Source organism: Mus pahari, chromosome 19, assembly GCF_900095145.1.
Source record: "Mus pahari chromosome 19, PAHARI_EIJ_v1.1, whole genome shotgun sequence".
Taxonomy (NCBI): domain Eukaryota; kingdom Metazoa; phylum Chordata; class Mammalia; order Rodentia; family Muridae; genus Mus; species Mus pahari.
This window is the reverse complement of record NC_034608.1, coordinates 69597501-69608672: the sequence shown is the minus strand read 5'-3', so window position 1 is coordinate 69608672 and position 11172 is coordinate 69597501. Positions and strand designations below refer to the sequence as shown.

At 39.1% G+C, this 11172-nt stretch overlaps 1 pseudogene; it reads right to left on the bottom strand.

Moving 5' to 3' along the window:
• Nucleotides 1–465: 465 nt before the first annotated feature.
• LOC110337091 lies at nucleotides 466–1870 on the bottom strand (annotated as a pseudogene).
• Nucleotides 1871–11172: the final 9302 nt, after the last annotated feature.

Sequence of the window (11172 nt, the reverse complement as noted above, 5' to 3'; positions counted from 1 at the left end):
CATTTTACATGGAGGATCCACCACAGATATGTCCACTAGTTCAAAGCAAGAATGAGGAGAGCTGAGACCTGTGGGGCGCTTTTCTCAGTCTAAATTCACTAGGAAAAGGGGTTTATATTGCCCAATTATGTGGAGCAGAGGAAAGGCTTAGATACAAGCCTTTAGATACAGCTAGCCAGACACTAACAACCAACACCTGAAGAACACCGTTCTTGAGCACATCCCCGCCTAGACATCCATGTGGATTTCTGCCCATGACTTAGCAAGTGCCATTACAGAAATGTCTTTCTCTGAGGCACAGTCCCCAATATGCATTGCATCCCAAAGGCGGGGATTGCCTTACACTCTTCCTTGCAAAAAATGTCCCAAAACTTAAACACCAAAGATCCATTCTGCACAAACTTGGATTATGTTTGTCTATAGTGCTCTAAAGCCCTGAAGGAAACAGTGAGAGATGAACAGAGATATGCTTGTCTAAAGAATGGAAAGTTCAAATCCAAAGGCAAACAATTCCCAGAATGAATTGTCAACTGATAGAAGTGGGTTCTGGTTTTCCATCTGCAGTAGACAATCCACGCTGAGGGAATGGTGCACACACTCTATATTTTGAAGTCCCTGGGATCTGCACCCAGCCCCAGTCAACTGCATCTGTCCTGGGCCTCTGGCAGTTCCTGTGACTGAATGATTTTCAAGAGTTAGTGAAGGGTCAAAAAGCAAGGGCGACAGAGGGTATGGCATCCCATCACCCACAACACCCAAGTCCCGCTCAGGTTTATAGATCTGAGGAGACAACTGGAAATACAGTGGACAGCAGGGATCCTCAGAAAGGCTTACAGGAACTGGTTTGTTGCAGGGTACCTCTTCAGATTCCTGGCAACATTTGAAGAGAACCTGATTTGTATCCTGGCAGATATGGGTTAGGCAGTGTCTGTTCCTCGGAAGAGCCTGATTGGAGCAGCGAACATTATCCACAAAGGCTACGCACCTCTGACTGGAATGAGTGGTAAGAGCCTGGTGAGCAGCCCCATGTATGGCCATCGTTCTGCATTCCTTCAGCTGCCTTTATAGTAAGGCTTCTGCTCCATTGTGCTGTCAGTATCACTTAAGACATTTTAGTAGCTTTAAATTCTCTCTTTGGCCAAAACTCCCGCAGGGCCAGTCAGGAGACTACTACCTAAAGCTTTGTGTTACACTTGCTGATTATGAAAATAGAGGCACGTCTTCTCTTTAAGCAGTTGTTGCAGTCCTTTAAACTGATGAGTGTACAAAGATTGCAAACGAATTCTCTTTTCTCTCATAAGAGCACTTCTTCAGCTGCATAGACACCAGCATGTTTTAGGGGACCTTCTCGATCACTGTCTATTCTTTCACCTACACCTCTCCATGTCCGATCCACAATAACAGGTTCCTGGTCCCCATCACTCCAGTTGTCTTCATCCAGTACCCGGGGAGCTTGCTTCGCTTTGGCTACTCTTCGGGGTCTGCGAGACAGGTTCAGTTTTAGCATATGAGCTCAGCTGGCACAAGAGGATTTCACCCATAGCTCCTGGGTTGCTCTTCTTCATTTGAGCATGAAGTGCTAGGGCAAACCTTCGAGCATGTCCCGCATAGAAAGACACCCCATCTTTCTTCTCGGGCTTTGGGGCAACATTGGGGCACCCTTTCCTATTCTTCCTCAAAACGTAACTACATTGTTTGAAGGATACATCCTTTTCTTCAAGAATATGCTTAATGCAGAACTCCTGCCCATTCAGACACCACTGAGAGCATGGGTGGTGAGTGAAGGAACAAGAAAGAGGCTCTTGAGATCTGTACACTGGGGTGATCCTCCCCAATTCATTGGCCAGCCGTGAATCTGAATCCTGTTCATACCAAAACCTTCTCTCTACCGGCCTTCTGACCTCACCAATATTTCCTTCAGTATTTTGAGCAGTTCTGTTTGACTTGGAGTCTTCTATGGGTTGGTAAAAAATGTAAGAGAAAGTATAGCTTAATCACCAGATTCATAAGGAGTCACAACATACACCGTCGTTGACAAATATGAGAAATCCTGTAAAGCAATGGGCAAGTATCTGTGGAGGACAGAAGGACCCTGGTGAATGGAGAAGTTGAGAAAGCTTGGCTTGCACAGTTAATCCTCATTGTCGCTCCATGTCTCTGTGTCTCTGCCTTTGTCTCCTCAATGTTTCCCTTTTAGAATACTATCATCTTAATATTTTCCCCCAGTAAAACACAGAAACCACACAAAACCCAAAAACTAGTTAACTTTATGGTTTACAGATGACCCATAACTTATACTGAACGGTTAGTTTGTTTTACATATTAGCCAAAGCCTTGAAATGTTTTACAATTTTCTTTTCCTTCAGAATTATTCATAAACTGCTATACTTTGGGGATGCTAGAAGAGCAAGTGCTAAGTAGATTCGAAGTCTAACTAATGCTAAACAAAACAAAACTTCCAGTCAGGTATTTTTATTACCAGCCTGAGTGTAGACCAGGCATTTCAAACACAGTTCAACTTTTTAATACTGTTAACTAGATCTGGAGGAAAACTGACTGTGTACTTGTATGGCACACTTATTACCTAATTGTGTATCCTAATAAGTAGAGGGGCAAAGTGACTCTTGCTATAGAGTCATCAAATTACCAGGTTCTAAATCTTTTTCAAGATTCTTTGGATGAGTATAGAAATTTCAAGAGAACCATTTAAGACCTTGCTGCTGAACTCAAGTGTTGGACCAATGTTTAAGTCACCTCTTTCAGACTTCTTACTTTCCTTAAGTTTGGAATAGCTTTCTGAGAGTAAGTATTGGAATAAAAGTTAGTAATGTCTTACCAAAGAACACGATCATTTCAAAGGGATATATAAGGCAAACATTTTGATTTCTGTAATTAGCCGTGAAGGTAAGTTGTGAAACAGTATTTTTTTTTACCTCAAAACTTTGGCAAGTATTTGTGAATGAGCAATGTACATTCTTTTATTATTATTCCTTTATTTTTCCTCATAGTTGTTAAAATTAATCTAGTGATTAATATTAGGGAAGTTTCCAGAATCTCTTGATAGTTCTTATCATCTAAAGAGGTTGATGCCAATGTAATGTTCTCATCGACTGCTTATTTGTAGATGGACAGCAAAGGTTAAAGATGGGAGTGGAAGTAAAAGTCAAACTCCCCACCTGATATGAGGAAGAAAATAGTTTGCTGTCAGTAGAATGGTTCAGACAGTAATGCTATTAGTGCCAAACCTGACAACTTTAGTTCAGTCCTCAAGAACTACATTGTGGATGGAAAGAACTAGTTCCTAAATCGTTGTCCTCTGACCTCCACACGCATATGCCTACCCACAGACATGCATGCACACAACGTAAGTAAATAAACAATAAGCAAATGAACCAGTAAAATTAAGCAGAAGATAAGATTTTTGCTGAGGTATTTGAAGGTTACAAAATTATCCATGTGAACTTTTCAAATAAGTTGTACACCCAAAATCTGATGTGGAAAAATTATCTCATCATAAATTGTAAAAAAATCATGAAGGAAAATATATTGGCTGCTTCTCAAGAAAAATTGTTTTATAATCTAAAGAACATCTAAAAGACACCATCAATCACTCAAGGCATTTGAAAAGTCCAAGATATTAAACTATTTTCAGCTAAATGTCTCTCTGACACTTTTCACCAAAGTTAGCAGAGGGAATGAGAATCTGGAAGGCCAGTGGTATTCCTACTCTTTCTTGTACATCTGAGTGGTTCTCTTAGTTCCAAGTTCCATGGAATAGTACCTATTGCTACAGCAGGTATTGTCACAGGCGCGATGGTTTTGCACCACTGAGAACATACACACTTGGATCTTTTATAACGCACAAAAGCAAATCAGACGTTTCATCTGGAAGAATGATTTATCTGTATTACCCTGAAAGATAAGAAAAGTTTCCCATTGTCCCAGAAAGAGACACTACATTTCTCAAAGCTGTTCACTTACAGACATCTTTCAAAAGATTTTTTTCCCCCAGGGGAAATGGAGGTAATTATTGTTTTGCTTGTAAGATGTTCAGGAATGTGAATGGCAGGCCTGAGATGGCTCATTTGGTAAGGGTGTAACAGATGACCTTGTGATCTTGATGCCAAGGAGACAGAAACAGGACCATCACTGTGGCTTGAAGGATAGCCATTCTATCCAATCTCAAACTCGAGGTCCAGGAAGAAGCCTGTCTCAAGCAAAGAAGGGAGTGTGATTGAGAAAGTCCCTATGTGTCATATAGCCTCCATATGTCCACATGAGACATAAGACATGCACACACATTACACATCACACACAAACATATATAATCTCTTTCCCCCTTCCTCCTTCCCTCCCTCTCCCCCCTCACGCTCACACACACACACACACACACGCACACACACATGCACACATATACAAACAAACATGGGAAACTCGAGGAAATTTTTCTCTTTCAATCAAGCATGGAGGATTCACTGATAATAATTATCTAGTTAGCTCATAATTTAAGTAAGTATCACACTAGAAAATTATGGTTTTGAATCAACTCATTACTGGAAGAACTAGGGAATAAATTTTATAACCACAGCTATAGTGAAAATAAGATAGCACAGTTCTTATTAATTCATTATATTCTTTGATGAACTTTCTATTAGCTTATTAATATCAAATGGATAAATTATACTGAAGAGTATAAAATAGTTGTTATGAGTAACCTAGCATTTAATAGTGAGGAAATTGCCACCATCTCTTGTTGTGACCTGAAGATCTTTGATAGTATTACGTAGATCTAAAGGGCAGTTAATTTTTTTTGTATCAGGATTAAAACTTTCAGATACTGGTCAACAATTATTCAAAAGTATTTGTACCAGTTCCAAATGCCTGTATGAAATAACTTATGTGTTTGTGACAACATTATTTTTGATGGCCTAGAGGTACAAACAACTCATTGTTAAATTATAGCATAGATAAACTGTGGTATATAGACTGCCTTACTACAACAGGAAATTTCAGCAGTATGCCACATTGTGAATGATATATATATATATATATATATATATATATATATATATATATATCTTATTTTTACTGAAGCTATGGTTATAAAATTTATTCCCTAGTTCTGCCAATAATGAGTTGAATCAAGCCTATAATTTACTTGGGAAACTATAATGTTACATTTAACTAAATTATGAGGCTAACTAGATAATTATTATCAATGAATCCCATATATATATATATATATATATATATATGTGTGTGTGTGTGTGTGTGTGTGTGTGTATGTGTGTGTGTGTGTGTGTGCGTGTGTGTGTTTAATATTATAGAATATAACATAATAAATGGCAGCTAATTCACAGCCAGTCTGCATGGGTTCTAAATAGTCCTTCCTGTATAGTCTATTTTAATGTCCCATTTTCAATTTTTTAATCCAATTGCAGCTGTACAACCTCTTCACATTGGCACCTAGGCTAGTGTATAAATGACTAGAAGGAAACGTACTGAAGGGGGAGGCAATTTTTAGAACCAACCGAGAGTACTGCCTGCCATACTAGCCCTATATCACTCTCTGAAGAGGTGTAGTTGTCACTATCACATTTGAATTTATGTGTTACTCTATTCTTACTTTATCCTCCTACCATTGATAGCTTTCCAACCAAGGGAGCAAAGTTAGTCTTTCTAGCCTCAAAGATGCAGGAGTCTGAACTATTGGGTAATACACGCCAAGCTTCCCAATGATATAACCACTAGAAATCAGCTGCATCTCTATTATCTTAGGTAAGTTGTAAAACACCTAACAGTATACAAAACATGTACACAGAGTTCTATGACTCCCTCAGAGCCCCAGGTCTGGCCCACAGAAAAATAATGATGAGAGAGATAGGTCAGCTGCTAATGTGCTTGCCCAGTGATTAGTTAGGATTTCATTACCATGATCAAGGCAACTCTGATAGAGGCAAACACTTAATTGAGGCTGGTTTACCATTTCAGAGGTTTAATCTACTATCATCCTGGTGGGAATCATGGCAGAGTATAGGCAGATATGTATCATTCTGGTGGGAATCATGGCAGAGTATAGGCAGACATGGGGCTGAAGGAACTGAGAGGTCTACATCTTGATCGGGAGGTGGCTAGGAGGAGACTCTCTTCTGCAGTCAGTCAGGAGTAGGCTCCCTTATGCGCTGGGTGGAGCCTGAGCATGGGAGACCTCAAAGTCAACTTATATAGTGATGCACTTCCTCCAAGAAGGCCATGCCTCCTCCAATAAGGCTACATCTCCTCCAATAAGGCCATGCCATCTAATAATGCCACATCCCACTGGCCAAGCACACTCAAACCACCACGCCTAATAAGCATGAGAACCTGCATTTGATCAGTAGAATCCACATAAAGAAAGCCAAATGTGGAGAAACATGCTTGCAGTCCCAGTGCTGTGGATTCTAAAACAGTCAGATCTTCAGAGGTCCCAGGATAGCTAGCAAAGCCTACTTGGGAAATTCCAGACCAGTGAGAGACATTATTAAAAAAATATGTAGACAACATACCAGGTTGACGAGTGGCTTGTTTGAGTCTCTGTTGGATGAACATATTTAAGCCAAGTTATAACCATAGAGGCTCCCAAAGCTTCACATCTTAGCCACTTTGGATCCATCAGGTCAGGTTTTCCTGTAATTGACAAGTAACAGACAGAGATAACCATTTAATTAATTGCTATAAGCTAACGTAAATCAATCATTTATGATAGAGAAATGGTAACCAACAAAACTTTGCTATTAATAAGAATCAGCAATAGCTGCAAACACTCAAAAAGAGAAAGCATCAAAATATAATCATATCTTTGCTTTACTTTACCATTCTCACATGCATATTAAATTTCATCAATTGGAAAGTTGTTAGCTCAGACTCATTCTGCAGTCTTTGACGAGGTGGCACCTATCTGCCTCTGTTAGTGACCTAATATCATGTTGCACCAAACATCACAGGAACCTGACCATAGTATTTTAGATTCCAGTCCCAGCTACTCCTGTATTCATTGTTCCCAGTCCAGTGCCTGGATCCCAAGGCATATAACAAACATTATTTTTTTTTCTTCCCATGGCTACAGAGCAGGTATTTTCTTAAGTATTTTACAAAAGCTCTACACATTTATGCTGTTTTTTAGCAAAAGAAGCTTCAGCTACGAATATGCTGGTAAATTAGCTGTCAATTTTGCTAAAACAGAAAAACTCACTCTTGAAAGTCTATTAACATAAATGGAATGCTTTGGTGTTAATCAGAAGCACAAATAAAAAAGTGTTGGCTGGGGAATACTTTCCAACAGTTCTTGAGCAACCCTACATTTTAATAGGATTTCAACCTGTGTTCTCTGCATGAAGTCCCTGGCTATATGTAGGGCCTCACTTTAGCATGGGCATGAATAGTACACTCCCTAGTCAGAAGTATTTCAAAATAAATTACTGCTTTGCCATAGCTATTTTCAAGTGGCTTATAGTTAACTGGATACATGCTACTTCCAGCTCTTCAAAGAACTGTAGGTGTCCAGTTTTACAGAGTTCAGATCATCATCCCAAACATTAACTTTTGCATCTGCTGTTTTTCTCTCTGCTATAAAACTAGAGGTGGTTCTCATTCACCTTAGACCTTTTCCTTCCTGTTTGGGAGAAGTTCTAGTCTCTTTCTTGAGTTTCAAAGACTTCACTTCCATAGGTACTCAGCTTCTCTTGTAGACACTTTGGAACATCATGGAAAAAGTGATGCTTCTGAGGCAAAGGAATGAAAGGAATCTTGGAAATGTTAATAGATCAGAGAAATAAACAAAGTAGCACAGAAAACAATATATCAAGCTGTTGTGTCGGAAGTAAGTTTATATTGGAGAAGGATGTTGAAATTGTCTCTTTGATTGTTGGCAACTAATACTGTGTTGATCTGTGATCAGAAAGAGAGAGTAATTGTCTGAGATAGGACTTGGCTCCTGTGCACCTTCTCTGTAAGAGCTTAACTGACCACTCTGTACCTACACTGTAAGGGTATAACTGGCTTGTATGCACCTCCACTATAGCAGAGTTTATACCGATCCCCTGTGAGGACAGAGGGTAGGAAAAGACAGGGATTTGAGAAGCAAAATCTGCACACACATATTGGTATAATTTGCCCATGCAAATTTCTCCATAGGAAACCCTAGGATAACTCAGTTTAGAAGTTCTCTGTGCTTTCTCTCTGTTGTCCCATTATCACTAGGTAAAGCGGTTGTTTGTTCAAATTAAATTGAAATTCTTAGCTAGAAATGCTAATTTTTTTTTAATTATAAGACAAGTCATGAAAGACCAGTATAGCCTGCTTTTACCCATCAAAAAGGAAACATTTTATTCCTGTCCTGACTCCCTCAGAAAACCTTTTCTGACTTGTTTAGAATGTTTCATTTTGACACTAATGAACCTTATAAAGATTTCTTAGCACATAAGTTACCAAAAATATCTCAAAAGTTAGTATTAGTTTATCTATAGTCCAATCAACTGGCATTTTTTATTTTTATTTATTTATTTACTTTTATTTTTTTAGGTTTTCAAGACAGGGTTTCTCTGTGTAGCCCTGGCTGTCGTGGAACACACTCTGTAGACCAGGCTGGCCTCAAACTCAGAAATTCGCCTGCCTCTGCCTCCCAAGTGCTAGGATTAAAGGCATGCTCCACCACTACCCAGCATTTAAAATTTTAAAATAAATTAATTTAGCATTTTAAAATAAATAATTTCTTGCCCAATATCAAAAGTCTAGGACTTGATTGGTAGACAGATAAGGGTACAGTCTGATAAACATCTCCTTGGAGTTAGAAAGAAAAGAACATATTTTCTTCTAAAAATGGTGCAAAGAAAGAAGGGAATGGTAAAGCACACAGGAATAAGTGGGTAGAAAATACTAAAGAAATTCATTTCTATTGTTTTAAAATTACTAGATAGGAAATACATTAGATGGAGTGGTGTATTAGAAAAGATTATAATGTTAAAGTACATTATAGGTCAAAAATAAATAGCAACAGTCTAAACAAAAAGTAATTTCTTAATATCACTGAGAGCCTAATTGAGGCTGGACATTACCAACTTTTAAAGAGAAAGTGCAATAATGCTCAACCACTTGAATAATGTATAAGTATGTTCACCCCTCAGTAAAATAAGCACTGTCTCAATTAGGGAAAATTCCACAACCTGTACACTGAAAACATAATTCTCATTACCAGAAGATAATTCTCATTACCACATATTCCCAATTCCACATAGTGTCTTTTAAGGCAAGCATGTGAGTTATTCATTCTTAGGAATTTTACTAATAAGTGTTTAGAACCCAACTAGCAGTCCTGATTTCTTAAAATGTGCATATACATCATCTACATATATATCATCTACATATAGACCCACATCTATGTCTATAATCACCTACACATACATAAACACGCACACACACACACACACACACTCAAACACAAACACATACTCATACACATACATATACACAAGAATAAGGTGATTTAATGCTAGTAGTAAAACATCTACAGTGTTAAAAAAAAAAAAGGCCCACCTACAAGAGAGATGAACCTCCAAAAGATTGAGGGTCATTCTGGTTTGATTGCAAAGTTAACATACCTTCCACCCTGTCCTTTCTCCTGGGGCAGACTCTTTGATGGTCTGCTCCAGTGAGGACCCCATATCCTGACACATCCTAGAGACACACTGCACTTAGAGCAGTTGGTAAGAAGCCTACCCACTCCCAGAGCTCCTGCTGGGATCCTGGTGGACTGTGGACCCATCATCCAACAGAACATCCACCCTTGAGAATATCCCTCCCCTTCAGTCCCTTCTGCCCCTTCTGCCTGGTCCTTCCTACTGGGTCTGCTCTCAGGAAGACACCAGATCCTGACCCAACCTAGAGGACCCACTGCACTCAGAGTTGCACTCAGAGCAGATGGACAACAGTTTGACTGCCCCATTGAAGACACAGCAGTCTGAAGGCCTCCCAGGAGATCTACTGCAGCCAGGGTAACAGATCAGCAGTTTCTCTGCCCCTGTGAAGAGCCCCTAGTTGGAAGGCCTCACAGATGATCTCCTACAACCAGGGCTGCAGGTCTACAAGGAGACCTGAAGCAACACAGGGACAAAAAAAGGCAGATTCCAGACTGTCACTCTGAACAACAAACACCAGGGATATCCAGATGGTAAAAGGCAAGAGCAAGGCCGTAAGAAACAGAAGCCAATATACATGGGCATCATCAGAACTCAGTTCTCCCACTACAGCAATCCCTGAATACACCACCACACCTGAAAATCAGGAAGCTGACCTAAAATCCTATCTCATGAAGTTAGTAGAGTCCTTTAAAGAGGATATCAATTATGCGCTGAAAGAAATACAGTAAAACACAGGTAAACAGGTGAAGGAATTGAATAAAGCAATCCAATACCTAAAGGTGGAAGGAGAAACAATAAAGAAAACACAAATGGAGGCTAACCTGGAAATGGAAAACCTAGGAATTGCAGATGTAAGTATCACCAACAGAATACAAGAGATAGAAGAGAGAATCTCAGGTGTAGAAGATATGTTAGAAGATATTGACACAACTGTCAAAGAAAATTCAAAACAGACAACTCCTAACCAAAGCGTCCAGGAAATTCAGGACAAAATGAAAAGACCAAATCTAAGAATAATTGGAATAAAGGAGAATGAACATTCCAAACTTGAAGGACCTGAAAATGTCTTCAACAAAATCATAGAAGAAAACTTCCCCAAGCTAAAGAAAGAGATGGTCATAAATGTACAAGAAGCCTATAAAACACCAAATAAGTGGAACCAGAAAAGAAAATCCTCTCATCACATAATAGTAAAAAACGCTAAACATAGAACAAGGAAAGAATATTAAAAGCTGCAAGGGAAAAGGGGCAAGTAACTTACAAAGGCAGACCTATCAGAATTACACCAGACTTCTCAACAGAGACTATGAAAGCCAGAAGAGCCTGGTTAGAGGTCATACAGACTCTAAGACTCAATAAAATTCTTGCAAACTAAATCCAAGAATACATCAAAACTGTCGTTCATCACGATCAAGTAGGCTTTAACCCATGGATGCACAGTAGGTTTAATATACGAAAATCCATTAACATATTCCACTATATAAAGAAACTCAAAGAA